This window comes from Schistocerca nitens, chromosome 2 (genome assembly GCF_023898315.1).
Source record: "Schistocerca nitens isolate TAMUIC-IGC-003100 chromosome 2, iqSchNite1.1, whole genome shotgun sequence".
NCBI classification, from domain to species: domain Eukaryota; kingdom Metazoa; phylum Arthropoda; class Insecta; order Orthoptera; family Acrididae; genus Schistocerca; species Schistocerca nitens.
In genome coordinates this window covers 366,738,024-366,744,907 of record NC_064615.1, presented here as the reverse complement: position 1 = coordinate 366,744,907, position 6,884 = coordinate 366,738,024, and positions in this window count along the sequence as shown.

Genomic DNA, 6,884 nt, shown 5'->3' with positions numbered 1-6,884 from the left:
CTTCTAAAAACCCGACAGGGTCACGATACCTCCCTCCCGGATTCTCAATCCTTGTGAATGAGATACGCGCCTCAAAAGCAATAGCAACTGCTGAGTATTCTAGAGGGGTCATTAATACATTATTCTGATGTCCTTCACTATCAATAGGATGGGGGAGAGCACTACCACTAGCCATAGGAATATCAATATTACTATTACTACTACTACAAATAGGAGTCCATCCCATCAATGAGGGGCTGGTGAGGATGTGTCAGCTGTAGGGAGGGGTACACATCTTGGTACATACACTTTCACTGATGGCAGGGGCGAACTGTCGGGGGAGGCAGAGACAGTGATGGTTGGTGGGAACAACTGGGCTGTGGCGATGGTTCCTGGGGTCTGATGTCCCCATTACTGACTGGTGAGGTGGAAGATACAACTGGCGAGGTGGAAGATACATGCCCTTCTTCTTCTTCTGCCGGCTGAGTTGCCCACGGGCGCCAGATGGCTTGTGGTGATGCAGGGCCGGGTGCTGCTGCCGCCTCCCGCCTGTAACATAAATGATAAGACTAAATAATGGTAATTGTTCACTGTAATGATAAAGTTCAAAAATATTCACCTTCTCCACTCTGGCTCCATGGCTTGAGGAACTATCCTCCACTTCATCTAAAAGGGTCATAGACTTGCACCGGCCAGTGTGGCCGAGCGGGTTTCGGCACTTCAGTCTGGAACCGTGCGACCGCTACAGTCGCAGGTTCGAATCCTGCCTGAGGCGTGGATGTGTGTGATGTCCTTAGGTTAGTTAGGTTTAAGTAGTTCTAGGTTCTAGGGGACTGATGACTTCAGATGTTAAGTCCCATAGTGCTCAGAGCCATTAGAACCACTTGCGCCTTTCGGATTATTCTTCATCCGCAGTGGCCGCCATCTCATGAACCCAATCAGGGATTTCACCCCCGCCTTGCTCTGCTTGCATGACACCCTCAGCGACTCCCTCTCTATGCATAGAATCATATAGGAAGAAAAGAAAAGAATAGGTCTCTGCTCAATGTAGGCACTTAGAAAACCAGTATATATTACATGAAATTATTCCAACTAAGAACTACGTTTTACAAATGTACTTACATTTGGGCTGTCCTCCAGCTCTCTCGCTCGACGTCTAGCTGATGGGCTAGCTCAGCTAACATGCGAGGGATCAGTTCTAGAAAGACGGAAAATACTGAGTATAACATCCAGTATAGAAAAAAATCTCTGTAGTACTCACACACACACACACACACACACACACACACACACAATCTGTTAAAGGGCGCAGCAATTTGTGGACTGTGGCCGAAACAGATATTTGACAAACACAGAAAACACATAACACAGAGACAATCCGTTAAAGGACACAACAGCCTGTGGACTGTGACTTAAACGGATATTTGAACACCAAAGAAGTACTTACCAGGTAATTGATCTTCATCTCCTCGGCGGCGCTTGCCGCTGCTGCTGCTGTCGCTGCTGCTGCTGTTAGTACACTTCACGATGATGATGAAAGTACAAACAATTGACCTCTGAGAAACTTGTAGAAGTACAGAAGCAGAATGATGGCGAGTTCGGTTGTGGCTTGGATTATATAGCTTTTACGATGTCGAATCACATCACTGATGCTGTAGATAATAGGAGCGCTGCATTCTAGGGGTGGGGGGTGTTACATCACGAATGAAAATGATGATTGCACTCCTAGTAGGAAAACCTCGAACTTCTCATGTGATCATTGAACCTCCAAGTGATACATTCGGTTATCGAATATCAATAAAATTGGATTGGAATTAAGTACTTAGGTAATTCATACATTAGATGCGCGATGCGTCACATGTGTACAATTAGAATCGCTAGCATATTTCTAGAAGATGATCTCTGACGTCAGTATATGCATGCGGGCTAGAAGCCATGACATCAGCACTCGCTTACTTGCGGGATATACACTTGGCGCATGAGAGAGAAAGCATTGCAGTATCTCTCTCTCAGCACTTGGCTGCAGGTAGGGAGGAGGTGATGGGACTTTCACATTCTGCGAACGACGATCTTGGATTATGTAATGGGAGAATACTCTAGTGACGGTACTGTGTACTAGGTCAGTTTGAGTCCGGACCTCGTGGCGAACACACCGTTTCCCGCTATCTTGGATGACGGTACTCGCATCATCAACTGATGTCGTGTCTGTCATCTTGGATGACAGTGCCCTCTGCTGGTGATTGTGTGTACTAGGTCAGTTGAGTGCAGACCTTGTGGCGAACCCACTGGCTGGTGGTGCTGCCTCTAATTGTTTAAATAAAGACTGGTGCATGATTTCGACGGTTGACGATTAGCAGGCATAATTGCAGTCTTTCAGATGGATTATTGTTTTGACAATTTACGAGTTGTTTGGCTTTCTGGACATAAATGTGTTGCATTATTTACGAGTGGTTTGCATGTCTGTAGGCTGTGTAATGCGTTATTTTGAGAGTTTACTATTAGCAAGTGCGTGTGTAGAGCATTATAAAGTGAGTTATTTAGGAGTAGTTTGCAGGTCTGTATGCTGTGTGGCATGTTAGAATGTGTGTTCTGTATCACCATGATAAATATGCTCCATCCCTAAGAAAATTGTTCCAAAATAAATAAAGTACACTCCTTCCAGCAGCCCAGTTCAGGCTGAGTCCTTTTCCCACGAATCCCTAGGAGGAGTTGGCGGTCAAGTGACTTAGGTTAGTGGAGGTGGCCCAACTGACCTATCTTCCCACCAAAATTCTAACTTCCCACTAAAATCCGCCATCTTGAATGACCGCCACCATCTTGGATAACTGTACTTTGGGCCAGAACCTCCTTGCCCCACTACTTTCGTTGATGTTAGTACTATATCCATTGTTAGCAGTCACAGCATTCCTCTTAAAAGTGTAAGACTACACTTTTTACACAATGTGAGGTGAGGTCTGTCAGTACAGTTTTGTTGCAGCAGGCATAAGAATTGCACCTGCAGAGTGAGTTTACATTTATTGACCTATAGTATACCTATAGTATTACATGCATTATATCCACAATTTAAACTGTTACGATATTCTTTTTAAAAGTATAGGACTACACTCTGTACACAATGTGAGATGAGATCTGTTAGGCAATATTCGTAGTACCTAGCATAAGAAACAGTAGATGAGTGTTCATGTTTATTCAGTCACTTTTTTTTCAATAAATGAGCTCACATGACAGCAGTTGAGTTTTGAAGAATGGCAATACTTTAGGCAGACACGCAGTGTATTACTCCATTAGGAGAAAGTGACCTGTGTAAAATTTCTCCATCATTTATTCCTTCTCCGTCAGTCCAGCAGAAATGTCATTCTCCCACAGTATAAAAGAACAAACACACATGCACATACACACACACACACACACACACACACACACACACACACACACACACATGTATACACTAAGCTGTTATTAAGTACAGTGGAGTGTCTGCATCCTCTAATAGACAACCTTTGGACGGTTTGCCTGAAGAAGCAGAATAAACATGAGCAATGACAGGCTAAAATGCATGCAGTAGCAGTGAGTGTGGGCACTGCTCTCCACCTGTAATGGAGCGGAGTGGGTGGATTAATGCACAGTGAGATGACTAGTGTGTCATTTACATAGGACATATTTTTCAGTGTATTTCCTATATGAGACTGATTAGCTGAGGACCAGTTCCAGACAGTGTTGGCATATTCAGAATGTTGATTGTTCAGTTCTTCGTCCAACATGCATAGTCCAGTATTTTGCTATTGATTCAGGAAGCGCCAATCTTTGTGAAAAATACGTTTGCAGCTTGCACAGAGCATCCTGTTCTTGAGTCTTTTGTCCATATGTGACTGATTTATGGAGACCAGAAACAGTATATCACTGTCAGCAGTTGCATCTCTTTGTGTACGAGTACCATCCGTGATCCATTATAACAGACCTGCAAAACTGGTTTCCCTACTGAGGGAGGTATGGGGAGGGAGGGAAGAGGGGAGGTCTGTATCCACAGACACAGCTGCTGCTTCTCTCTCCTGGCGAGATCTTTTGGGGTTCGTTTTTGCGATAGCTGTGTTATTACAGTGATCTTTCTCAATTTCCAGTGCATGTGTTCTATTATGATCCATTGTTTGAGTGGTGGTTCTTTTACCACAATTTTGATGTGTAATTAGAGCAGCAAAACATTTTATGTCAGTTGTGATGGTATCCATTTTTCTTCCTACACTTCAGTGATAGTTTGCAGCCCTATCCCTTCTTACCATGTATCTGGGTACAACTTTCTCAGCAGGTATACAATTGCAGATCTCTCGGAGGCAACTCTTCCTGCACCTCAGTGATAGTTTGCTGCCTTATCCCTTCATACGATGCACCTGTGTATAGCTTCCTCAGCAGGCATACATTATAGATTGGCAGGAGGCAACTCTTTTGGCAGCAGCTGTAGGACAGTTTCCCACCAATTTAGAGTGGAACTGTGGTCTAGGGTACAGAGCAAGGTGAACATTTACAGACATACTGGCAAAAGTAGGGGCAGATGGTGGTGGGAAGATTGCAGGATAGGAGGTGGAGGAAGTCTAGCTGTAAGACAGTTTCGAGCACCGTCCCTACCGGTGTTATGGAGTGGAACGATAGGTCTTTAAAACTTTGTTGTAAACATATACACACATGATCAGATAAAGTGGGGGTGGGGTGGGGGCAGTGGAGTGTGGAGACAGCGAGAAGACAATCCAGTAGCAGAATAGCGCTTTCAGAAATAAATAAAAACAGTATCTTACATCCTTCCTCTCCAGCAGCTCAGCACAGCTGAGTCTTTTTCGCTCCAATTCCCAAGTGAGTGTTGGGGGTGGGGGGGGGGCGATGGGGAAGGAGGTGGAGGAGGAGGAAGGAGTGGGGGTGCTGACATCAACAATGCAATGTCGCCACATCTATCCCCACAGAGAGGAGTGGGGCAACCACCTGGGGAGAGCCGCTAGTTTCAATAAATTTGGCAAAAATGCATGTTGTCCCAGCTCTCTCTTTGTTCCCCTACTGATAGGCCTTGGTAGCTCTTCTTTAGAAAACAAGGAACGCCTGCGTCGATTAGTTGAGCCTGATGGAGCACAGAAATTTATTGTTTATGTTCCGTTGACAGCACATGAGATGCCTCTAATATTCGGAAGATGCTGGACATTTATGAAGAGGTGCACCATGGAAATGACAGGATGAGTCGCTAGTAGTTGTGCACTCGTGATTGTCTGCGATTCCTTTTCGTTGCACATGATACAATTGATTCACAAGAACTTTGACTGTCTGGATGCCATCAAAAGCAAGTGCGCAAGTAGCCATCGGAAATGCTCGTGCACAAGTCTTCGCTAGCATCATCACCTGCTCCCTCTTTGCGTACCAGATAACTTTGCTTCACGCAGTCTTTATTTTAAAAAAAATATCAACCAAAACTGTATTTTTGTCAAGTTTAAGAGTCCTGTGATAACAGAATAACTTCTAAGAAAGTGGATTGGCGAAGTAGAATTTTCACTGAGATGGCTCGAAAAGGAATGTTAGCAATTGGAGAGATGACATTGTTTACACAACTGTTCGTGTTACGCACCTACCAACCGAAACTGATAATGATTGAATGAAGGATGCGCTTTCCAAGTTTGGACATGTTAAATCTGTTAAAAATGAACGATTGCCTCGCCACTACAAAACGCAGTATCTGAGTAGGATCTGTTCTGTAGAAACAGGCATTAAGACGGTTACTCAATCGCATATAGCTGTAAATGGCTAGAAGGGTCAAATACCGTATTCTGGCCAGGTACAAACCTGTCATGTCTGTAACGAATCCGGCCACTTTCGACACGATAGTCCGTGTCAGGTTTTTGTACTAGAAAGCAACTTAATGCAAGACTAGAAACTGACCTTGAGTGATATTTTGTCAAATAATGCTTCTGCCCATGTGATTGAGGAAACTAATGCAGCAAGCCATTCTGATGTACCTCTTCATGACACTAACCATTTTCCGCCTATAGCAACAAAGACAAATCTTCAGACCCCTGTTGCTTGCGATCTGCAAACAAAAAATCTACCCCATGAGCCATCTGACAGTTGTCCTCAGAAGACAGTGAAGGTGGAGATGCATCTAGTAATATACAATTATCAGGAGGTAACTCAAAACAAGAAATAACTAGAAAGTACAGGCCACAACGTAGTCACAGATATCACAAGACGACTGATGACACAACAGGACATTACGAAATCCGCCACGGGACATCTAGATGCTCCATGACGAAAGATTAAGCCACCATCGAATACCAAAGTATCTCACAATCTAAAGACGTTCAAGAGTGGGAAGGGCGACACGAAACCAAAAAGTGTGCGTTACGGAACTGTCAGTCACGAGTCACTGAAAGAGCATCCCGAGGATTTTCAAGAAAAACAATCTGTTAATGATACAGGAGGAAAATCTCAGTATTAGAAAGAAACAGTAACATAATTTACAACCTCTTAATGGGATGTTATACCTTGTCCAATATTTCTGTGAAAACCAGTTAACAATTTAATCACATGTGACTACCAATTATTCACTGTTAATGTTATTCTATCACTACTATCAACATAAATAAAATACACTCGGAATTAAAAATAGCAGCGCTAAAGGAATTTTTATATGACTTGGGGACTAATATAACCTTGCTAAGAAAGTTGTGACTTCGGATTTGAATATTCCAGGGTGAATTTAAGATCACAGTCAATTCGTAGATTCAATAAGTAGTGGGATTTAAATGTCTACTTACTACGGCACAGTGAGTTAGAAGACCAGATAAAAGAAGAATGAGCAATATGCCTGCGTGCGCTTAATAGACATGCACTTACTATATCTTGGTGGACAAAAATGGCAAAGCCAAAACTGAGGA